We start from the raw sequence: 24,556 nt of genomic DNA on the forward strand, positions 1-24,556 counted from the left end.
TCCAACAGGTCTTAAAAGAAAGCTTTATATAAAAAAGAAAGAAAAATACAAACAAATGCGCTCTCTGTATTAGATGATACAACACAGGGTCAATTGCTTAAAAGAATATTGAATAAACAGCCTTATTCAAAAAGAATACAAATCAAAGCACTCCAGCACTGATATTCATGCAAATACCAAAGAAAAGAAACCATAGAACTTACTATCTGATCTCTTTGTCCTTACACTTAGAAACAGAAGACTAGAAAATAGAACTACTTCTCCAAAGCTCAGAGGAAACAGGCAGACAGACAAAAGACTCAGACACCCACTTCCCTCCACCCAAAGTTGAAAAAATCCGGTTTCCTGATTGGTTTTCTGGTCAGGTGTTTCAGGTGAAAGAGACATTAACCCTTAGCTATCTGTTTATGACACGCCCCCCAAATTGCAGACAGTGGGGAAGCTCACTGGCGGCAATTTCCTTGTAGAACTTGAAAATAAACGGATTAATACAACACATGCACCTTTACATATACTACTAAGTATATAACTAACAGACTTTTACATTTTAAGAACACTTTTTAACTACTGGATTCTGGGAAACTGTCACGGGAGAGTGCATCAGCAACTTTGTTAGAAGCTCCTGTGATGTGTTGAATGTCAAAATCAAAATCTTGGAGAGCTAAACTCCAACGAAGAAGTTTCTTGTTGTTCCCCTTGGCAGTATGAAGCCACTTTAGTGCAGCATGGTCAGTTTGTAGTTTGAACCGCCGTCCCCAAACATATGGGCGTAGCTTTTCCAGGGCGTACACAATGGCATAGCATTCCTTTTCACTGACTGACCAGTGACTTTCCCTCTCAGACAGTTTCTTGCTGAGAAACACGACAGGATGGAAGTTGTGATCTGTTGCTTCCTGCATGAGCACTGCTCCTATACCACGCTCAGATGCATCTGTGGTTACTAGGAATGGCTTGTCAAAGTCCGGGGCCCTGAGCACAGAGTCCGACATGAGCGTTGCCTTAAGCTGGGTAAAGGCTTTTTGACACTCATCAGTCCACTTAACGGCATTTGGCTGGGTCTTTTTGGTCAGGTCGGTGAATGGGGCAGCGATTTGGCTGTAGTGTGGTACAAATCGCCTGTAGTATCCGGCCAAGCCTAAGAAGGATTGGACCTGTTTCTTTGACCTTGGGACAGGCCACTTTTGGATAGCATCCACCTTGGCCTGTAGGGGGTTTATGGTTCCTCGACCCACCTGGTGCCCCAGGTAAGTTACTCTGTTTTGGCCTATTTGACACTTTTTGGCCTTAACAGTTAGTCCTGCCTGCCTGATGCGCTCAAAGACCTTTTCCAGGTGGAGCAGGTGTTCGGGCCAGGAGTCTGAAAAAATGGCCACATCATCGAGGTAGGCAACTGCAAATTCTCCCAGTCCAGCTAGTAGACCATCTACCAGCCTCTGGAAGGTGGCGGGTGCATTTCGAAGGCCGAAAGGAAGGACATTGAATTCATACACCCCCGCATGGGTGACGAATGCTGACCTCTCCTTGGCAGGTTCATCTAGCGGTACTTGCCAGTACCCCTTGGTTAAGTCTATTGTAGAGATGAACTGGGCACGTCCCAACTTTTGCAATAGCTCATCAGTGCGTGGCATTGGATAGTTGTCCGGACGAGTTACCGCATTTAGCTTACGGTAGTCCACGCAAAAGCGTATTTCCCCATCTGGTTTGGGTACCAGAACCACTGGAGATGCCCATGCACTGGTAGATGGGCGGATTATACCCATCTGTAGCATGTTCTGGATCTCCCGTTCTATAGCAGCTTGGGCATGAGGAGACACCCGGTAGGGTGGGGTTCTGATTGGGTGAGCATTACCTGTATCAATGGAGTGGTATGCCCGTTCAGTCCGTCCTGGGGTGGCTGAGAACAATGGGGCGAAGCTAGTGCACAGCTCCTTGATTTGTTGCCGCTGCAGACGTTCCAGGGTGGTTGAGAGGTTCACCTCTTCCACGCCACCGTCTTTTTTTCCGTCGTAGTAGACACCGTCAGGCCACTCAGCATCATCTCCCTGGACTGTAAACTGACAAACCTGTAAGTCTCTGGAATAGAAAGGCTTGAGAGAATTAACATGGTACACTTTAGGCTTTAGTGAGGAATTGGGAAATGCTATGAGGTAGTTTACAGCTCCCAGGCGCTCTTGGACCGTGAATGGCCCTTCCCATGATGCTTCCATCTTATGGGCCTGTTGCGCCTTCAAGACCATAACCTGGTCTCCTACCTTGAAGGAACGTTCTCTGGCATGTCTGTCATACCAGGCCTTTTGCTCTTCTTGAGCATCCTTTAGGTTCTCTCTAGCAAGGGCTAAAGAGTGTCGGAGGGTGCTTTGTAGGTTGCTTACAAAGTCCAGAATGTTAGTTCCTGGAGAAGGCGTAAACCCCTCCCATTGCTGCTTTACCAACTGTAATGGCCCCTTAACCTCGTGACCATACACAAGTTCAAATGGTGAAAACCCTAAACTGGGATGTGGTACAGCCCTGTAGGCAAACAGCAACTGCTGCAACACTAGGTCCCAATTATTGGAGAATTCGTTGATGAATTTTCTTATCATGGCCCCCAAAGTTCCATTGAACCTTTCCACCAGGCCATTGGTTTGATGGTGGTACGGGGTGGCAACCAAGTGATTCACCCCATGAGTTTCCCACAGTTTTTCCATGGTCCCTGCCAGGAAATTAGACCCTGAATCTGTAAGGATGTCAGAGGGCCAACCTACCCTGGCAAAGATGTCTGTTAGGGCCAGGCACACAGTGTTAGCCCTGGTGTTGCCTAGAGCTACTGCTTCTGGCCATCGGGTAGCAAAGTCCACTAAAGTCAGTACGTACTGTTTTCCTCTGGGCGTCTTTTTTGGGAAAGGGCCCAGAATATCCACAGCTACTCGCTGAAATGGGACCTCAATTATGGGGAGTGGCTGGAGAGGGGCCTTGACCTGATCTTGAGGCTTACCCACTCTTTGGCATACCTCACAAGACCGGACATACTTGGCAACATCCTTGCCCATCCCCTCCCAGTGGAAGGACTTCCCCAACCGGTCCTTGGTTCGGTTCACCCCAGCATGGCCACTGGGATGATCATGGGCTAAGCTTAAGAGCTTCCCCCGGTACTTAGTTGGAACCACCAACTGTTTTTGCGGCTGCCATTCCTCCCGGTGTCCACCAGAAAGAATTTCCTTGTATAAAAGTCCTTGGTCTATAACAAACCGGGATCGATTAGAAGAGCTGAGAGGCGGTGGGGTGCTCCGTGCCGCCGCCCACGCTTTCTGAAGGCTGTCATCTGCTTCCTGCTCAGCCTGGAACTGTTCCCTTGAGGCTGGGGTCACCAGTTCTTCCTCAGACTGTGGACTTGGGCTTGGTCCCTCTGGAAGCGATGTAGGTGATGGGGTTGTTTCCGTTGCTGGTGAACCGCTCTCCGCTGGTGCACCTGAGGGTATTTCAGGCTCTGGCTGAGCCTTTTGGGTATGGCTGTCGTGTGCTTCTGCCAGTTCTGGCTCGCTGGCGCCCTCTGGCGTTGAGTTTGAAGATGTGGTTGCACTTGCTGGTGCTGGTTGCGGTTCCAGTTCCGGGCCTGGGACTGGAGATGCTGTGGCTGTTTCAGTGGTAGGCATGGAATCCGGGTCCACTGCCTCTGTCTGGGTCTCTGGTAACACAGACGGGGCTTCTGTGGACGGCTCAGGAACAGGAATGGGTCTGGAAGCTTGCCTGGTTTGGCTACGGGTAACCATTCCCACTCTCTTGGCCCGCCTCACCTGGTTGGCCAAGTCTTCCCCCAGTAGCATGGGGATAGGATAATTGTCATAGACTGCAAAAGTCCACATTCCTGACCAGCCTTTGTACTGGACAGGCAGTTGAGCTGTAGGCAAGTCTACAGCTTGTGACATGAAGGGGTAAATTGTAACTTTGGCCTTTGGGTTGATGAATTTGGGGTCAACGAAGGATTGGTGGATAGCTGACACTTGTGCCCCCGTGTCTCTCCACGCAGTAACCTTCTTTCCGCCCACTCTCAAATTTTCCCTTCGCTCCAAGGGTATTTGAGAGGCATCTGGGCCTGGGGATCTTTGGGGTGATGGTGGTGTAATGAATTGCACTCGCATGGTGTTCTTGGGACAGTTGGCCTTGATATGTCCCAGTTCATTACACTTAAAGCATCTTCCATCTGATGGGTCACTGGACCGAGGTGAGTTACTGGAGACTGGTGAGGTTGAAGAGTAGGGTATCTGTGGCTTTACTTGGGTGGTATGTAGGGTCTTTGGCTGTCCTCGGTTGTAGGGTTTATGGTCTGTGTGCCCCCTGGGGTAATCGTTCCCCTTGACAGTAGCTTTTTTGCTTTCTGCCAGTTCCATCCATTTGGCTCCAATCTCCCCCGCCTCAGCGATAGTTTTGGGATTTCTATCTTGTATGTACCGTGTGATGTCTTCAGGAACACCATCCAAGAACTGCTCCATTTGTATGAGGAGGTTCACTTCTTCCAAGGTTTGAATGTTGTTTCCTGTTAACCAGGCCTCATAGTTTTTTGCAATGTAGTAGGCGTGTTTGGGAAATGACACCTCTGGTTTCCACTTTTGGGTTCTGAAGCGCCGACGGGCATGATCTGGGGTTATCCCCATCCGGTATCTGGCCTTGGTTTGAAAAAGTTTATAGTTATTCATTTGCGGCTTGGGCATTTCAGCTGCCACCTCTGCTAAAGGTCCACTGAGGTGTGGCCTTAATTCTACCATGTACTGGTCTTCGGGGATGCTGTACCCAAGACAGGCTCTTTCAAAATTTTCCAAGAAGGCCTCGGTGTCATCACCTGCCTTGTAGGTGGGAAATTTTCTGTGCTGTGGAGCAATAATTGGCGCCGGGTTGTTAGGGGTGGCTGGCACATGCAGCCCAGCTTTTGCCAACTCCAGTTCATGTTTCCTCTGTTTTTCCTTCTCTTCATTTTCTTTTTCCATTTGTTTTTGTTGTTTTTCCATTTTTTTTTGGTGTTTTTCCATGTCTCGGCAGTGGGCCGCCTCATCTTCTGCTTGTTTCCTTCGGTAGGCCACCTCTTCTTCTTCTAGTTTTCTTTTGTGTGCTGCCTCTTGGGCTGCCTGTTCTCTTTGGAAGGCTGCCAGTTTCATGTTTTCTTCCTTTTCTTTTATCTCCATCTCTTTTTGTTTTATTTCTAGTTCCTGTTTGTGTTTTTCCATCTCTCGCCTGTGTTCAGCTTCTTTGAATTGGTCTTCGGCCTCCATTTTTGTCCTGGTAGACATGGTTCCTGTTTTCTTGTGTTGGGGTGCCCTCCGGTGTTTCTCTTTTGAACTGCAGGCTCTGTTGCCTCCTGAAGTCTGCCTAGCAACAGTGTTTTTTTCCCTTTCTCTCTCTAGCTAATGTTCAATTAAGGGAAACCAGAAAAACCACTTTATTTGCATGCATATAAGTGCTGGTACTTGCCACCTAATGGGAGGGCTATTGCATGACAAAAGACCCTCAACAGTCTTCTCGCTTAACATGCAAACCACAAACTGCTAGAGAGAGCAGAAAAAAAAAATTCTCTCTGGTTCCCTTTTAAAACCAAACTGTTTCTCTCTGCTAAAAAGCCCTTAGCAGAGAAAAGAAAAATATAATATTCCTACTGGCTTCTGGATTCTGTCTAGATCCCACCGCTGCACACCATCTCATAACCTTATTCCCAGATTTTGGACCTTAGCGTCCAAAATATGGGGGTTAGCATGAAAACCTCCAAGCTTAGTTACCAGCTTGGACCTGGTACTGCTGCCACCACCCAAAAAATTAGAGTGTTTTGGGGCACTCTGGTCCCACTGAAAAACCTTCCCTGGGGACCCCAAGACCCAAATCCCTTGAGTCTCACAACAAAGGGAAATAATCCTTTTCCCTTCCCCCCTCCAGATGCTCCTGGAGAGATACACAGACACAAGCTCTGTGAAACTACGCAGAGTGATTCCCCCTCTCCGTTCCCAATCCTGGAACAAAAGTACTTTCCTATTCCCCCAGAGGGAATGCAAAATCAGGCTAGCCAATTTAACACACACAGACCTCCCCTGATTTCTTCCTCCCACCAATTCCCTGGTGAGTACAGACTCAATTTCCCTGAAGTAAAGAAAAACTCCAACAGGTCTTAAAAGAAAGCTTTATATAAAAAAGAAAGAAAAAATACAAATGTTCTCTCTGTATAAGATGATACAACACAGGGTCAATTGCTTAAAAGAATATTGAATAAACAGCCTTATTCAAAAAGAATACAAATCAAAGCACTCCAGCACTTATATTCATGCAAATACCAAAGAAAAGAAACCATAGAACTTACTATCTGATCTCTTTGTCCTTACACTTAGAAACAGAAGACTAGAAAGTAGAAAGTACTTCTCCAAAGCTCAGAGAAAGCAGGCAGACAGACAAAAGACTCAGACACACAATTCCCTCCACCCAAAGTTGAAAAAATCCGGTTTCCTGATTGGTTTTCTGGTCAGGTGTTTCAGGTGAAAGAGACATTAACCCTTAGCTATCTGTTTATGACAGGGGGTGATCAGGGAGGGGGAGGGAAGAGAAGAGGGAGACCGTGGGGAGAGGGTGGGGCCTGGGTAGAGTGGGGCAGTGCCTGGGGCAGAGCAGGGGTGGAGTATGCATGGGGCCACAGGCAGAAGAGGTGAGCTGGGGAGCTAGCTTCCCCAAGTGGCTGCTTCACCCACTGCCCATGACAGCAGGTAAGAGTGGGTTGGCTCCTGCACACTCAGGACACCCTGCAGTCTCCTTAGGCAGGGGCCATATTCACAGAGCCGAATGCGCCAGCACCGCACATTCTCCATGAGGGAGAGGGTACGGGGGTCTCTACGGGGAACTGTGACTCTCCGCTGCCGTGAGGCAGGCTGGGCGGCTCGGTATCCTTTGCTGCCTTGTCTCTCCCCGCCCCTTAGGCTGAGAGCCTGGGCTGCCGTCAGCCATAGGGTACAAGTTTAACAATACTGCATAGGGCCCCATAAATCCTAAAGACGGCCCTGCAGAAATGTATCAAATTAGACCTGATCCTGCAAATAGCTACACATACGTTTTCTTTATACACTGGGTAACTCCACTGCCTTCAGTGGGACTACTCAAAGTGTGTGAAGTTAGCTTGTTGCAAGGACCTTATAGAGACATCATCAGTTTGTTTGGAACTCTTTCCATTTTCCAACATCCCAGTCATTCTGTAAAAGAGACCGCTCCCTGCCTGCACGGTGAGTCAGACACATTGGTGCTCCTACAGGTTTCTCAGCCCGCATTAACAGAATACTGCCATGGCTTTCGAAACAAAACATCTTAGTCTCCTTTGTTTAAAGGCACCCTTTTAGGAGCCTGAAAATAAGTGTTTCTCTACCAATATCAATGTATTCTCCTTGGCAAATGCCTGTGTCTTCCGAGCTTTGAATGTATCTGGATTAATATATTCACATCTGTTTAAGTAGGGATGGCTCCGTGGTTTGAGCATTTACCTGCAAAACCCAGGGTTGTGAGTTCAGCCCTTGAGGGGGCCACTTTAGGGATCTAGGCAAATATCTGTCTGGGGATTGGCCCTGCTTTGAGCAAGGGGTTGGGTTAGATTAGATGACCTCCTGAGGTCCCTTCTGTATCTGGTATTCTATGACCTTCAATGCACATTTAATATCATCAAGCCAAGCCTTTGTTTGTAGACTAGCATTATCAGTTAGCACAGCTACTGGAATATTGTTTGTTGCTGCAGAAAGAACAAAGGTACATTATGTTCTTGTAGGATCTGATAATCTGACTTGGCACTTAGTTTTTACCAGCTGTTCAGAACTGGACAGGGCTTTAGCTAGATACTTCCCCCTCCCCATTTTTTTTTTTTAAAAAGGACATCAGCATTTCTCTTCCACTGCAATGCAAGCGACAGCCTCACAAACTGTATACATGCTGTGAGCCCCTGGTGTGTGTTATCCCAAGGTGGTCACCACCACTGATGGGATGAGGTGGAGGGACATATGATTCTGATCCTTATGCTAGATGGCAAGGATGGCACACACAGGCATGGACAAGAGCCCTATGCACTGCTTAGGGCTATTGCTACAGGGTTATTTTTAGAAGGGGAGGCCAGACCCATTCCCCCTTCTGCTCTCCCACTGGTGTATTTGCTCAGCTGGTCCTCAGACTAGGATCCCCAAATAAATCGATGCCTCCCCCAGCAGCTCCCATGAGGCTCGGCAAGAGCAAGGACCACTGCCCAGGATTCTGGGGGCCAGCCACACCAGGTTTCATGCAGCCCCACACGGCTCATTTCTCACTGATGAGAAAACACATGAGATCCGCCCAGCACATGGTGAGAGCAGACAGAGCCGTCCCCCCATCCCGGCATGGGGGGGAAGGTGGGCTGACAGGAGAGGGCCTTTGTCTCTGGTTTGGGGGGGCTAGGACAGGATGGTGGAGGCTACCCAGGATGGTTTGATCTCCATGAGCTTCCTGGTTCCAGCCCCCAGCTGCTCCCCATGACCCCTCTCACCTCCTGTGCTGGCAGGGCACCGGGCACCCAGCCACCTCCCCCCAGCTGCGCCATGCGGCCTGTTCCCAGCTGGGGCCAGGGGATAGAGGGTTGAACTAGAGAGGCAGCTTGGTCACCCACCGTTCCTCTGCAGCACAACCCTTGCTGGCCCGGAGGAGCAGCTGCAGGAGGCTCCATGCCACCCCACCGCCCGGGGCCTGTCGAGCAGGGATGAGGGGCCACTAGGTGCATGAGCGTCACCTGGGATGAGCAATGCTGGGCAGCGCTGGATGTGGGAGTCACACCATCGCAGAGGTGTAGGCACACGGTTGTGTATTACAGCTAGCACTGCAAAGCCCAGCGTGCTGTACATCCCGCCATGCTCACTCTCTGGTGCTGCAGCAGCTGGCTAGCTTCGTTCTGAAATGACGGGTCTCTACGGCATGCAAGTGTTAAAGATCTCGTGGTGATTTAGGTCAAAGTGGGGGTTTGAGCCACTGTCCTTAGTCACAACAGTACCTTCCTGCACTGCTCTCAGCATGCTGCCTGCACAACACTGTGTTGCAGACCTCCCCTGCAGAAGTGGGTCCTATTTATATAGTTTCTTAAGGGCCTTGGACTCTATCTGGGTATAATTTGTTTTTCTGCAGATGGGCTCAATGCTAGATTGTAGCCCAATGAAATCTGTTCTGGTGTCAGCTTTCGGAGCTCTCTGTGCCACTCACATAGCTTTTAGCTCTAAAATCATCCTTGTGTAGCAAGACTTGTCTTTACCACGTGAATTTCTGTCACTAGATCTTCCATCACTATTTAAACCAATGATCGCTAGCACTGTTTTGTTGCTAATGCAGATGTTTTGCACCCACAGTTGGCTTTTGGGTACCCATAGAACTCTCTGTATATCCCATAGCAAATAACACAGAAGAGAATAGAAAATTCGTACCAGCTATCCCAAAGGACAAGAACATAACAATGACACTTAGACCCAGATCCTCAAAGGTATTGGACACCTAACTCCCACTGCTTTATCATTTATCCGGATCTTAGCTCTTTTCATTCACAGATCTCAAAGGAAGGGACATATCCTTATCCCTGTTCTGTACAGACAAGAGAAATGAATGATTCATATGGTAACACAGTTGGTCTGGCAAAGCTGAGTCTAGAAGCCAGGTCTCCTGACTCCCGGTTCGCTGCCCTGCCCATTTAGGGTGACCAGATATCCCAATACTATCAGGACCTCCAGATATTAGGGGCTTCATCTTATATAGGACCCCATTACCACCACCACCCCGATTTTTACACTTGCTAGGTGGTCGGCCTATGCCCACTATACCGTGCTGCTTTCCCACCTTGTAAATAGTAGAATACTTAATAACATTGATGAAAACATTGAAAATATAGGACTGTATCAGGTCTAATGGAGACAGCCACAGCTCCTATTTATTTCAGTGGGAGCTGAGCCCACTTATCCAGTGCCAATGTGACTCGTGGCCTTCAGAGCGTTATATGCATGGGAGTAAATAACAGACCCTGACACTACCCTGCTCTTTGATTCCACCAGCACATCAGCCTTGAGTTCATTGCTGCCAGCAGAGGCACCGATTGCCTGGATGACTGGTTACTGCAGTAAGTGCTAAACACCTGATTTATCTATTTAACTGCTACATGACACAGAAAGCCATTTTGGGAAATCTGAGCTTAAAAGGATCATGGCCTAATAAAAATGCAAGGGAGTTGGAAGCTGGAACGATCAGCCTGGTATTTTGCTCCTGTCATATAAACAAAGGCTTGGAAGGGAGCTCAAGAGGGCATCTAGTTCTTCTCCCCACGCTGAGGCAGGAGTGAGTATTCCTGGACAGGCATTTGTCTAACCTCTTCATAACAGCGTCCAGTGCAGAGATCCCACATCCTGATTTTTACACTTGCTAGGTGGTCAGCCTATGCCGACTCCTGTTCCAGTGCTTAACCATCCTTAGAGTGAGAATGTTTTTCCTTGTGTCTAACCTAAATCTGCCTCACGACAAACTAAGCTGAGTACTTCTTGTCTTACCCTCGATGAACACACAGAACAATTCAAGCCATGTAAACTGCCTTCTAGATTCCCAGTGTGACAAGGGCCTTACAAATGCGTCTATCAGATGATAACCTCTGCCAGCCAGTGGCATTAGCCATCCATATAATTCAGAAAAAGCATACTCGGGCCACTGAAATAAAGAACTGCACACTAATTGCATATGAATCATCCTCCAGCCAGCAGTTGAAGTCATCAGCTATCCTGGAGGTTTGTGTGTATATTTTGCTGCCACGACCCACAACATACAGGAAAGTGGTAAGAGTTTGATCTCACAGCTGCTTACTACACAGCGGAGTGTTTACTACCCAGCACTAAGTATTTGCAGAATTAGGGCCTATGCGGGTATAAGTTGTGGTTCCCTAATTTAGAAAAGTTAATTGCTTGTGATATAGAGATATACTGTACACTAGCCATTTAATTGCTCTCCAGCCTCATATTAAAATTGATGGTGACTCAGTTACATAGCCCAGTCCATAGGCAGCTGCAGCAGCACAGTAGCCAGCAAACAGAGCTGTAAACAGAGGAGTTTCAGTGGGAGTTCTGTTGGAGGAGCAGGTTTTTGTATTGTGTGTATTGGATTTTGTAGTTTGCATGTGTGGAGGCTGGAGGGGCAGTGTGCTGGGAGAGAAGCTGAGCCCTGCTTAGGGGATGGGGCTTCTCTGCTTAGGGGTCCTATAAAAGGTAGCCAGCCAGTCAGGCAGCGGCACAGACGGCTGCAGAGGCACAGGAGCCAGCAAACAGCTGTAAGCAGGGGAGTTTCGGTGGGAGTTTGCAGGGGAGACTTAGGCCTGGTCTACACTACGCTGTTAAACTGATTTTAACAGCATTAAATCGATTTAACGCTGCACCCGTCCACACTACACTGCTCTTTATATCGATTTAAAGGGCTCTTTAAATCAATTTCTGTACTCCTACAAAACGAGAGGAGTAACGCTAAAATTGATATTACTATATCGGATTAGGGTTAGTGTGGACGCAAATCGACATTATTGGCCTCATTATTTTACAGTAGCTACCCACAGTGCACCGCTCCAGAAATCGACGCTAGCCTCGGACCATGGACGCACAATTGTGTGGACGCGCACAATTGACTTTATAATATCTGTTTTATAAAATCAGTTTAAGCTAATTTGAATTTATCCTGTAGTGTAGACGTAGCCTTAGAGACCTAGGCAGAGGAATTGACAGGCCAGTGAAGGGAGTGGGTGGTGTTCTGCCGGTGGTCTGGTGCCTGTTGGGGGTTTGTTTTGGTTTGTGTTTCCTGCACTACCAGGCTGTAGGTGGGAAGGCTATGACTGATACAGAGGCAGCAGTAAAAGACACAATGAGGATGACTGGATGTGGAAGCTGCGGCATGTACATGATCCTGGAGGGGGTACCTGAAAAGAGTTTTGTCTGCATGAAGTGCCACCTGATAGAGCTGATGGAAGAAAAGATCTGAGGACTGGAGATGCAGGTGGAAACTCTGGTAGAGTTTAGAAGGGGGTCGGAGCAGATGACGGAGCAAAGACATGAGGAGGATGAAGGGAAAAGCTCAGACTTGCAGATGGAAACAGGAGCAAAGAATTCTGAGAGAAGACTGCTGGGTGAGGAAAGTGGACGATGGAAGCATGTGACTAAGAGAACCAGGCAGAGGAAAAGATGGGCCAGTGAAGGAGAAATAGAACTCAGGAACAGGTTTGCAGAGTTGGAAAATGAAGAAGGGGCACAGCAGGTGGTCGCTGAAGGTGAGAGGGCAAGGAAGAAGAGAAGAGCTGCTAGTCCTATGGGAAGAGTCAATGGAGACAACACCCAATATGAGCCCCAGGAGGATACGGGATGGAGACACATCAGTTGAAAGTAACAGAAGAGGAGAAGGACCTTGGAGTACTGGTTGATCACAGGATGACTATGAGCCACCAATGTGATATGACCCTTAAAAAAGCTAATGTGGTTTTAGGATGCATCAGGTGAGGTATTTCCAGCAAAGATAAGGAGGTGTTAGTACCGTTATACAAGGAACTGGTGAGACCTCATCTGGAATACTGTGTGCAGTTCTGGTCTCCCATGTTTAAGAAGGATGAATTCAAACTGGAACAGGTACAGAGAAGGGCTACTAGGATGATCCGAGGAATGGAAAACTATCTTATGAAAGGAGACTCAAGAGCTAGGCTTGTTTAGCCTAACCTTCCGACATGGCTCAGTAACTGGTTAAAAGATAGGAAACTGAAGGCAGGAATAAATGGTCAGTTTTCACAGTGGAGAAAGTTAAACAGAGGGGTCCCCCAGGGACCTATAATGAGATCCGTGCTGTTCCATTCCCACTGCAAATCTGAGAAAACATCAATGGGCAGGGTGGACTGTGACATGGAAATATGCATCTTGGAGGTTAATGGTTGAAAAACAATCTCCCTGCTCCAGCATCGGAATTATCGTTGGTAGAGTAACCATCTAGAATTTCTGTTTCTTGACGAACTTGTTTAGATGTCAAAGGTCGAGGATAGGGCGCCATCTGCCATTTTTGGCCTGGTCTACACTACACGTTTAAAACGATTTTAGCAGCGTTAAACCAATTTAACGCTGTACTTGTCCACACTACGAGGCCCTTTATATCGATATAAAGGGCTCTTTAAATCGGTTTCTGTGCTCCTCCCCAATGAGAGTAGCGCTAAAATCGGTATTACCATATCGGATTAGGGTTAGTGTGGCCGCAAATCGACGTATTGGCCTCCGGGCGGTATCCCACAGTGCACCACTGTGACCACTCTGGACAGCAATCTGAACTCGGATGCACCAGCCAGGTAAACAGGAAAAGCCCCACGAAATTTTGATTTTCATTTCCTGTTTGCCCAGCGTGGAGCTCTGATCAGCACGGATGGCAATGCAGTCCCAAATCCAAAAGGAGCTCCAGCATGGACCGTACGGGAGATACTGGATCTGATCACTGTATGGGGAGACAAATCTGTTCTATCAGAGCTCCGTTACAGAAGACGAAATGCCAAAGCGTTTGAAAAAAAAATCTACAGGCTGCACAGTGCTGCGTGACAAGCGTAATGGGAAGCCAGAGACTCAAATGGACGCTCATGGAAGGAGGGAGGGGGCACTGAGGACTCCAGCTATCCCACAGTCCACAGCAGTCTCCGAAAAGTATTTGCATTCTTGGCTGAGCTCCCAATGCCTGTAGGGTCAAACACATTGTCCAGCGTGGTTCAGGGAACAGCTCGTCAGTTTACTCCCTCCCCCCCCCCACGTGAAAGAAAAGGGAAAGAAATCGTTTCTTGACTTCTTTCAGTGTCACCCTATGTCTACTGCATGCTGTTGGTAGACGCGATGCTGCAGCAGTGAAGAGCAGTATCCGCTCCTCTTCCCTTCCTGGTGGCAGATGGTGCAGTAGGACTTGTAACCGTCCTTCTTATGAACCCGTGAGTGCTCCTGGCTAGCTTCAGGTGAGGCTGGCCGGGGGCGCCTGGGTGAAAATAGGAATGACTCCCAGTCATTCCCAGTAGATGGTACAGAACGGCTGGTAACCATCTTCATCATAGGAACTGGAGGCTGAGCTTCAATCAGCCCCCTCCCTTTCATGTGAAAAGAAAAGATTATGTACTGCCTGGACTATCATAGACTCATAGACTCTAGGACTGGAAGGGACCTCGAGAGGTCATCGAGTCCAGTCCCCTGCCCCCATGGCAGGACCAAATACTGTCTAGACCATCCCTGATAGACATTTATCTAACCTACTCTTAAATATCTCCAGAGATGGAGATTCCACAACTTCCCTAGGCAATCTATTCCAGTGTTTAACCACCCTGACAGTTAGGAACTTTTTCTTAATGTCTAACCTAAATCTCCCTTGCTGCAGTTTAAGCCCATTGCTTCTTGTTCTATCATTGGAGGCTAAGGTGAACAAGTTTTCTCCCTCCTCCTGATGACACCCTTTTATCCCATCATAGCAGTGGGATGCTGGGCTCCTCTCCCCCACACTGCTTAATGTCCTGCCTGGACTATCATAGCACCGGGAGGCTGCCTCCCCCTCATTTTATGTCACTAAAAACTCAGTGTTTCTTATTCCTGCATTCTTTATTACTTCATGACACAAATGGGGGGACACTGCCATGGTAGCCCAGGAAGGTTGGGGGAGGAGGGAAGCAATGGGTGGGGTTGTTGCAGGGGCACCCCCCGTGAATGGCATGTAGCTCATCATTTCTGCGGGATCTGACACAGAGCAGCTGTACTCTCTAATACACTGCTTCTCTAGTACATTTGCCCCATATTCTAGGCAGGACTGACTCTATTTTTAGAAACCATAAAGGAGGGATTGACTCGGAATCATTCCCAGTTTTGCTTTTGCGCCCCCAGCTGATCGCACCCATGATCGCAGCAGACAGCACAGAAGGACAGATAACCATCATCTCACTGCCAAATTACACTGACAGCAGACGGTACAGAACAACTGGTAACCATCTCTGCTATCATGCAAAAGCAAATGAATGCTGCTGTGTAGCGCTGGAGTATCGCCTCTGTCCGCAGCATCTAGTACACATACGGTGACTGAAAAAAAAAAAAAAAAAAAAAAAAGCTGAATGGGCTCCATGGTTGCCATGCTATGGCGTCTGCCAGGACAATCCAGGGAAAAAGGGCGTGAAATGATTGTCTGCCGTTGCTTTCCCGGAGGAAGGAATGACTGAGGACATTTACCCAGAACCACCCGCGACAATGATTTTTGCCCCATCAGCCACTGGGCTCTCAACCCAGAATTCTAAGGGGCGGGAGAGACTGCAGGAACTATGGGATAGCTACGGAATAGCTACCCACAGTGCAACACTCCGGAAATCGACGCTAGCCTCGGACCATGGACGCACATCGCCGAATTAATGTGCTTAGTGTGGCCACGTGCACTCGACTTTATACAGTCTGTTTTATAAAACCGGTTTACATAAAATCAGAATAATCCCGTAGTGTAGACGTACCCTTTCTTTTCTGTCAAGAAATAGTGAGAGCAAAAGCCCTTCCCTCTGTGTTGAGCTGGTACCCGCTCTATCATTCCTAGCTGTATGAGGTGTTGCACCTCTTGACGGAGCAACTGTTCGTGAGAGGGGTCCCTGAAGAGGGACAGGGTGGGTGGGGGGTATGGAGAGGAAGGGGATGGCACAGCTCAATCTGATAATTTCCAGGACCCATCTGTCCATAGTGATAGCTTCCCAATTGGCAAGGAATGGGTGCAGACGGTGTCCAAAGAAATGGATGGTTGAAATCGATGCTGAAGAGGGTGGAAGGTTTTCTATACCCTTGACCAAGGCTTCAGATTTGTTTGTTTGAGGCAGGAGGGTGGGTCACCACTGTTTATGGAGGGCGACATCGTTGGGTCCTGGGTCTACGGCGTTGTTGTTGCTGCATATCATATTGTCTGAAATGTTGATTTTGTGCAAAAGCATGGTAGCGTGGCCACTGGTATGGCTGATATCTGTACTGCCTCTTTTTTGTTGCAAGTGGCTGGATGCCTAAAGATCTTGAGCGTAGCATGTGATTCTTTCATGGAATGGAGGACCTCCATTGGTTGCAGAGGTGAAGAGCTTGTCCTCATCGAAGGGAAGATCTTCGACAGGTGGATGGTGGTGGCTGGGGACTCTCTCCTGAGGGGAATGAGTCATCTATCTGCTGTCCCGACTGGGAAAACCGAGAAGTGTGCTGCTTGCCAGGAGCTAGGATTCACAATGTGATGGAGAGACTGCCGAGACTCATCAAGCCCTCGGATCGCTACCCCTTCCTGCTTCTCCATGTGAGCACCAATGATACTGCCTTAAGAGGATCACTGCAGACTACGTGGCTTTTGGAAGCAGGATAAAGGAGTTTGAGATGCAAGTGGCGTTCTCATCCACCCTCCCTGTGGAAGGAAAAGGCCCAGGTAGAGACTGTTGAATCATGGAAGTCAATGAGTGGCTACGCAGGTGGTGTTGGAGAGAAGGCTTTGGATTCTTTGACCATGGGATGGTGTTCCAAGAAGGGGGAGTGTTAGGCAGAGACGGGCTCCACCTAACGAAAAGAGGGAAGAGCATCTTCGCAAACAGGCTGGCTAACCTAGTGAGGAGGGCTTTAAACTAGGTTCACCAGGGGAAGAAGACTGAAGCCCTGAGGTAAGTGGGAAAATGGGATACCAGGAGGAAGCATGAACAGGAGAGTGCAAGAGGGGAGGACTCCTGTCTCAGACTGAGAAAGCAGGAAAATCAGCATGTTATCTTAAGTGCCTAAACACAAATGCAAGAAGCCTGGGAAACAAGCAGGGAGAACTGGAAGTCCTGGCACGGTCAAGGAATTATGATGTGACTGGAATAACAGAGACTTGGTGGGATAAATCACATGACTGGAGTACAGTCACGGACGGATATAAACTGTTCAGGAAGGACAGGCAGGGCAGAAAAGGTGGGGGAGTTGCATTGTATGTAAGAGAGCAGTATGACTGCTCAGAGCTCCGGTATGAAACTGCAGAAAAACCTGAGAGTCTCTGCATTAAGTTTAGAAGGCGATGTCGTGGTGGGACTCTGCTATAGACCGCCAGACCAGAGGGAAGAGGTGGACAAGGCTTTCTTCCAGCAACTAACAGAAGTTACTGGATCACACGCCCTAGTTCTCATGGGAGACTTCAATCTCCCCTATATCTGCTGGGAGAGCAATACAGCAGTGCACAGACAATCCAGGAAGTTTTTGGAAAGTGTAGGGGGACAACTTCCTTGTCCAAGTGCTGGAGGAACAAACTAGGGGCAAAGCTGTTGTTGACCTGCTGCTCACAAACAGGGAAGAATTAGTAGGGGAAGCAAAAGTGGATGGGAACCTGGGAAGCAGTGACCATGAGATGGTCAAGTTCAGGATGCTGACACAAGGAAGAAAGGAGAGCATCAGAATACGGACCCTGGACTTCAGAAAAGCAGACTTTGACTCCCTCAGGGAACTGATGGGCAGGATCCCCTGGGAGACTAAAATAAGGGGGAAAGGAGTCCAGGAGAGCTGGCTGTATTTTAAAGAATTCTTACTGAGGTTGCAGGAACAAACCATCCTGATGTGTAGAAAGAATAGTAAATATGGCAGGTGACCAGCTTGGCTTAACAGTGAAATCCTTGCTGATCTTAAACAAAAAAGAAGCTGACAAGAAGGGGAAGATTGGACAAATGACCAGGGAGGAGTATAAAAATATTGCTCAGGCACGCAGGAGTGAAATCCGGAAGGCCAAATCACACTTGGAGGTGCAGCTAGCAAGAGATGTTAAGAGTAACGAGAAGGGTTTCTACAGGTATGTTAGTAACAAAAAGGTGGTCAAGGAAAGTGTGAGCCCCTTACTGAACGAGGCAGGCAGCCTAGTGACAGAGGATGTGGAAAAAGCTAATGTACTCAATGCTTTTTTTGCCTCTGTCTTCACAAACAAGGTCAGCTCCCAGACTGCTGCACTGGGCAGCACAGCATGGGGAGGAGGTGACCAGCCCTCTGTGGAGAAAGAAGTGGTCTGGGACTATTTAGAAAAACTGGACGAGCACAAGTCCATGGGGCCGGATGTGCTGCATCCGAAGGTGCTAAAGGAGTTGGCGGATGTGATTGCAGAGCCATTGGCCATTATCTTTGAAAACTCAAAGCAATCGGGGGAGGACCTGGATCAGTGGAAAAAGGCTAATGTAGTGCCACTTTAAAAAAGGGAAGAAGGAGGATCCAGGGAACTACAGGCCAGTCAGCCTCACCTCTGTCCCTGGAAAAATCACGGAGCAGGTCCTCAAGGAATCAATTCTGAAGCACTTGGAGGAGAGGAAAGTGATCAGGAACAGTCAGCATGGATTCACCAAGGGTTACTAATTGCCTTCTATGAGGAGATAACTGGCTCTGTGGATGAGGGGAAAGCAGTGGATGTGTTATTCCTTGACTTTAGCAAAGCTTTTGATATGGTCTCCCACAGTATTCTTGCTGGCAAGTTAAAGTAGTATGGGCTGGATGAATGGACTATAAGGTGGATAGAAAGCTGGCTAGATCGTCGGGCTCAACAGATAGTGATCAATGGTCAGGCTTGACAAAGCCCTGGCTGGGATGATGTAGTTGGTGTTGGTCCTGCTCTGAGCAGGGGGTTGGACCAGATACCTGCTGAGGTCCCTTCCAACTCTGATCAGTACTGGATTTACCATGGCGCCATGGTGCCTGGCCCACGATCCAAAGGGGCCTCTTAGTGCTGCTGGCTTCTGGAGCTCCTGCTGCAGCAGGACAGGCTCTGCGGGCAGCCATGCTTCTCCCCCTCACAAATCCACAGCTCCCTGCCCTGACTCCTGACCCCCCCACACACATCTCCATCCCCATCCTGAGCACCAAAAGTGAGCCCCTGCGCCCCCCCGCATGCACCCCCTCGCACCAAACAGGAGCTGCCCCAGGTAAGCGCACCACACCCCAACCTCCTGCCCCAACCCTGAGCCCCCTCCCTCACCCTAGCTCCTGGCCAGACCCTGCACCCCAATGTTTTTGTTTTTACAATATTTGGAAAGATCATTAAGTGGTCTGTCAAGATCCTCCGTGATTTTCAAGTGATCTGTGTAAAACTAAGTTAGACTACAAGAACAATCAAGGTACCTCACTTTATTTTAATTTACTTGCTATTATTTATAGGAGGAGGATGAAGAAAAAAAGAATGAAAAAACATGGGTAGGGGAGATAAGAGAGAATGTTCTTTTTCTTGGCTGGGTCCCAAGGAGGGGCCCCAAAAATGAAGCTAAGCACAGGGCCAGGGGGCCCCACTAACTCTAAATCCACCACTGGCCATCACGTCACCTGGGCTGGGGATACTGTGTCAGTTGATCCCCGCAGTCTCCAACCTACCTAGGCAGTACAGAAGACATGGCCCTGCCCACTAGCTCCTCTCACTCCCTAGCCCATCCACCCCTTGCTTCCCACAGCTTAAAGCTTAGCCCTCTCACTTTTAAAAATGATTGCTTGCCTCTCCCCCCACTCAGGCTTTTCTGGCAGCCCTGTTGCCAGGTATCCAGTTTTAGACTGGAAACTTCAATAGAAAATGGGACTTGGATGTCCGGTTAGCAGTGCTGACTGGAAACCAGAAGTCCGGTTATAGGAGTAACCACATTATCCTCCGCTCCTCTCAGTCTCAACACGCACCCCAGGGGGCTGGAAGAGAACCTGTCCTGCTGCTGGATGTCTGAGTGTGGGGGAGTCTGGGTCCTGCACCCGCCACTTCCTGCGATTCACCGTGATTCTCAGCCAGCCAGTAAAACAGAAGGTTTATTAGACAACAGGAACACAGTCTAAAACAGAGCTTGTAGGTATGGAAAACAGGACCCCTCAGCCAGGTCCATCTTGTGGGGTAGGGAGCCCAGACACCAATGCTCAGCCTCCCTCCATTTCCCCAGCCAGCTCCAAACTGCAACCCCCTCCAGCCCCTCCTCTGGCCTGTCTCTCTTTTCCCAGGGACAGGAGGTCACCTGATCTCTTTGTTCTCCAACACCTTCAGTTAGGACCTTGCAGGGGAGGGGCCCAGGCCATCAGCTGCCAGGAGACAGGGTGTCAGCCATTCTCTGTACAGACAGCATCACACCTGCCCTCTAGCGCTCTGCAACAATCACACATGACTTATCCCACCACCTAGATACTTAAGAAATATATAGGGGAAATGGCACCCACAGAGTATCCAGAGAAAACTAAGAACATTCCCACTTTGTCACACTGGAGGAAGGGCACCTCAGTGCAGAGAGAGATGAAGAAAATGGGCTAGAACCAGGGAGAAGGTAGGTACCTGCTCTATGTGGGCAGGGGCAGGGAAAATCCTGTTTACCCCCTCCTCAGCCCTGCTGTGTTTGCAGTTTACCCCTGGCCCGTCCCTTGCTCCAGGGACCAACCCTAGCTCCTGCCCCACTGTGCTTTTTCCCCCGGCCCCTTTTACAATCATTTCCCGGGGGGGCCACAAATATGTTTGGAGCTGGGCCCACAAAAAGTTAATCCGGCCCTGACCCTGATATTCTATGATCTCCTTGGGAAAGAAGGAAGAAATAAATCATGAGGCATGCCACATGCTGATGGCTGTGGCTGTGGATCTGGTGGCTGCATCTGCAGCATCAAGGGTGGCCTGAAGAGCTGTGCAGGAGATCAATTGCCCCTCAGACACTACCGCTTTAAATTGTTATCGTTTGTCTTCTGACACATAACCAATAAATTGCACTACTTTAGCATAATTCTCGTGGTCATATTTTGCTAAGAGCGCCGTGTAATTTGTTACTCAATTTGCAAAGTGGAAGATGAATGCACTTTGTGCCCAAAGGAGTCCAGTCTCGTTCTCCTTGTCAGATAGGGTAAATCGGAAAGGCTGGTGCTTATTTTTCTGGTTGGCCGCCTTGACCACTAGCTAACTAACTCCGAACCCTTCGATGGGACAAAATATTTGCAGTCCAGTCTCTTGCTAATGGGGGATATCATAGCCAGAGTCTGCCAGATAATTTAAAATTTTAGCTGGTTCCATGATGGCCCCATTAATTGGTAGGGCTATTTTGGATGAGGTGGTAGCCTGTCATATGTCGGTAAGTTCATGGTGGGTTTCCAGTACCTCCTTCAGGGTAATCTTGAGTTCATCGGCTACCCTTTTAAATAATTCCTGAAAGTGGATGAGCACAACAGCACCATGGCCTCCTGTGGTGGTATCACTATAGGATGGGGAGTGATATCCTGTGCAGGCAGAGTGGCTACTTCAGGTCGTAACTGCCTATCCATGTAAGAAAGCATTGGGGAGCGCCTGACAGCTTTTCTGCGAGTGGCATGGTGAACGCTCAATTGTGCCATGGCGTAGTTCCATGGACCCAGTGTGGCCATTGCCCAGGGAAGGGGGCAGGTGGTCCCATCCAGGAGTTGCCAGTGTGGGTAGCTGCTAGGATTGGAGGAGCGTCTCCCACTTGTAGGTAAGTGAACCTGAGAGGAATATTGTGAGAAAAACATGATCACTGTCCTTTCTCTACTTGAGAGGCTTTGAGCAGTAGGGGAGTACTGCAGATCGGGTGCTGAACACCCCGGTGATAGATCAGTGCTGAGTAGTGAAGACTGGGGGTATGGGACACTCTTAAGGCCCCTGGATGTAAAAACTGAGGTGGTGCAGTGACTCCAGGTGCCGAATGATAAGGCAGGAGAGGCATGAGCGTTAACGGAAGTGGAGCTGGTGCCGCTGCTGTTGGTGCAGGCAGAGTCTGCAGAGGCATCTGCTGCACTCAAGGTTGCACTGGGGATGCATATTGTGCCACAGGAGTAGGTGCCCCAGACATGGGCACTGTCGGGCAGGCAGGTGACATGAGGCAGCTCGGTGCCGGGAGCGTCGGGTGAGGAAGCGGTGCCACAAGATCGAAGGGCGGTGCTGCGATCTCTGCTTGTGCTCTCAGCACCGTGACAGCTCTTGGCACTGTGCTGTCAAAGGCTGCCGAGGGAGACCTGTAGGAGGCGGGCAGCTGAAAGCCCTGAGCCTCGGCACCAGGATGCTGAGCAGTCGACTGACAGTCGGTGCTTGCAGAGATAAAAGTGCTGAGCCATGGAACGGCGGGCACTAGCGAGGGGGAAGTCATTTGAGACTACTTTGCTGAGGAGTGGCTCCTGATGGGGAAGGATGCTGGCCGGCCATTTCTCCCTGGAGGGTTTTAAAGAGCTTTGCTGGCTACAGTCAGATGTGGGTCTGAGGCAGTTTTCTAAGAGGAGCAGTTTCAGTCTTAGCTCCCTGTCCTTGCGGGTTCGTGCTTTAAGCTTATTACAGAGGATGCATTTTTGGGGTACATGAGACTCCCCCAAACAGCGTACACACTGTGAATGACCATCCGAGATAGGGATGGTCTCATTGCAGGAGGCACATCTCTTGAAGCCAGGCATGTCCATAGCCGAGGTTTATGTTTTTTAAATAACTAAAAACTAAACTATTTTTCTTAAATAGTAACTCTATGACTAAACTATCTAAATTAAACAGAGACACAGAACTCTCTCTGAGTACATCTGAGAACACTGCTGCACTCTGTCTCTAGCCGGGGGGTAGAGAAGGAACTGAGGCGCCTGGGGCGTGCACGCGCTGTTCAAACACTGACAGCTCGAGAGGCAGGCACAGTGCATGCGGCCTGTAGGGAGCTTCTGTAGAAATCGCCTATTGAAGGCATTGGGATGCACCTTGACCTGGAGTGGAGCACCCCCAGGGACAGCTCTTGAAGGATTATGAAATCCTACTGCACCAATGTAGAGCAGAGCCCAGGGCTTTTTCTACATGTAAGTCACATTTACAAGTCCAACTGAAAACTCACAGTGGCCAGTTAACTCAAGAGCTGTCTCTGCCCTGAGACCACCAGGGGCTCCACTGACATAAACCCACAGAGTCTTCCCAGTGGCCTTGGATCAGGCCTTTCCTGGCTTTACACAACCACATGGGTCTGCACTTACAGATCCCGCTGTCCCAAATTACTCTAGTGTTTGCTCAGTGCGGGATTTGATCAAAGGGGAGAGGGGGGAGCTTTCAGAAAAGAAAGAACTTGATAATGATGGGCTTTTCCACTTCCGAGCCCCCCAACCATGGTTGGGGAAAGCAAACTTCAACTCCAATGACTTCAGCAGGGTGGTGCGATTTTATGCCAGCGATAAAGAAGGTTATTGGGCCCAATTTATTTTTTTCAAGGCTTTTCAAGCACCACTGTGGGCAAGTGGGAATAAGAGCCGGAGATCACCTAGTCAGACTCAAACCATGCTAATCCTTCACCTCTTAAGAATGCTCTTCAGCTCTCTATAGCCACGTCCAGACTAGGGTATTAAAATCGATTTTAGATACGCAACTTCAGCTACGGGAATAACGTAGCTGAAGTCGAATATCTAAGATCGAATTACTCACCCGTCCAGACGGCGCGGCATCGATGTCCGTGGCTCTCCGTGTCGATTCCGGAACTCTGTTCGGGTTGATGGAGTTCCGGAATCGATGTAAGCGCGCTTGGGGATCGATACATCGTGTCTAGACTAGACGCGATATATCGATCCCCGAGCAATCGATTTTAACCCGCCGATGCCGCGGGTTAGTCTGGACGTGGGCTGTGAAAGTCAGCCCTGCTTCTTCCTAGACAGGCAAAGCTGGGTTACCCTGGAAGAAATAAGTAGATACAGGATGGAGACAGCACATTGCTTATGGGGGAGATTTTCAAAAGCACCCAGGGAGTCGGGCACACAGCTGTCCTCAGTGACCAATAAGAATTACATGCCTAAATCTCATAGGCCTCTCTCACACTTCTGGTCTGCATTTCAGTGTGAAGAGTTTGCTCTTGTACCAGAAATCAAGAGTGTAAGAGGAGTGTCTATGGTTTTAACAGGAGCCTAAGAGTGAGGCTGCAGCCACCTGGCATGGCAGGATTTGTATCTGACTAGTTCTGAAGCTCTGCACGGTGGGTCTTAGACAGATAAAGCCCCTGTGGCTTAGTTGCTAAAATAAACCTTTACTAGGTTGCCAGTTCATTACAGCAGGGCAGCGCCCCAATCCAGGGGCACAGGCACCCACTAGCTGCCCCAGCAAGAGACAAGACAAGGAACGTGGAGTCCGCTAAAGTGACCACGTGCAGGACGCTGCTGTGCGGTGCCTGCCGCGCCCGGCCCCGGGCAGCCCCCGCGCCGGAGCTGGGAGGGGCGCTCCAGGCAGTTTCTATTCTGATCAGCCCCTTCCGCTCGGCACTAAGGAGATTTCCCCCAAGGCCGTTCAGCTAATCCAGCCTTAGCCTCGATAGCGCGGGGGCCGGCAGAGCGCCTGCCCGGGCTGGCTCGGCTCCTTGTGCCCGGGAGTGCAGGGAGGCCGGGCCCGAGAGCGGGCTGAATCCCTGGGGCCGGGCAGCAGGGCGGGTCCCGCGCCCCGGCCGGTGATCTCCCAGCGCGGCCGTACGGACCTGCCCGGCCCCCCGCCAGAGCCCCGCTCCCGGCTCCCCGTCCCGTACCTGCTCCCCGGCCGCTCCGCAGGCTCCGCCCGCCCGCGGCTTCAGCGGCGGCTCCGGCGGCAGCGCTCGGCCCCCGGG

General features: G+C 49.5%; 1 protein-coding gene across 1 annotated transcript in view; it reads right to left on the reverse strand.

The window, feature by feature from the left end:
* Positions 1 to 24,556, reverse strand: part of LOC115639841 (ADP-ribosylation factor-like protein 9) — a 38,136-nt gene extending 13,580 nt beyond the window's left edge. The window contains exon 1 of the mRNA XM_030542803.1: positions 24,479 to 24,556. The gene's annotated coding sequence lies outside the window, so the exon portion shown is untranslated. The remainder of the gene's footprint in view (positions 1 to 24,478) is intronic.

This window comes from Gopherus evgoodei, unplaced genomic scaffold, assembly GCF_007399415.2.
Source record: "Gopherus evgoodei ecotype Sinaloan lineage unplaced genomic scaffold, rGopEvg1_v1.p scaffold_135_arrow_ctg1, whole genome shotgun sequence".
Lineage (NCBI taxonomy): Eukaryota > Metazoa > Chordata > Testudines > Testudinidae > Gopherus > Gopherus evgoodei.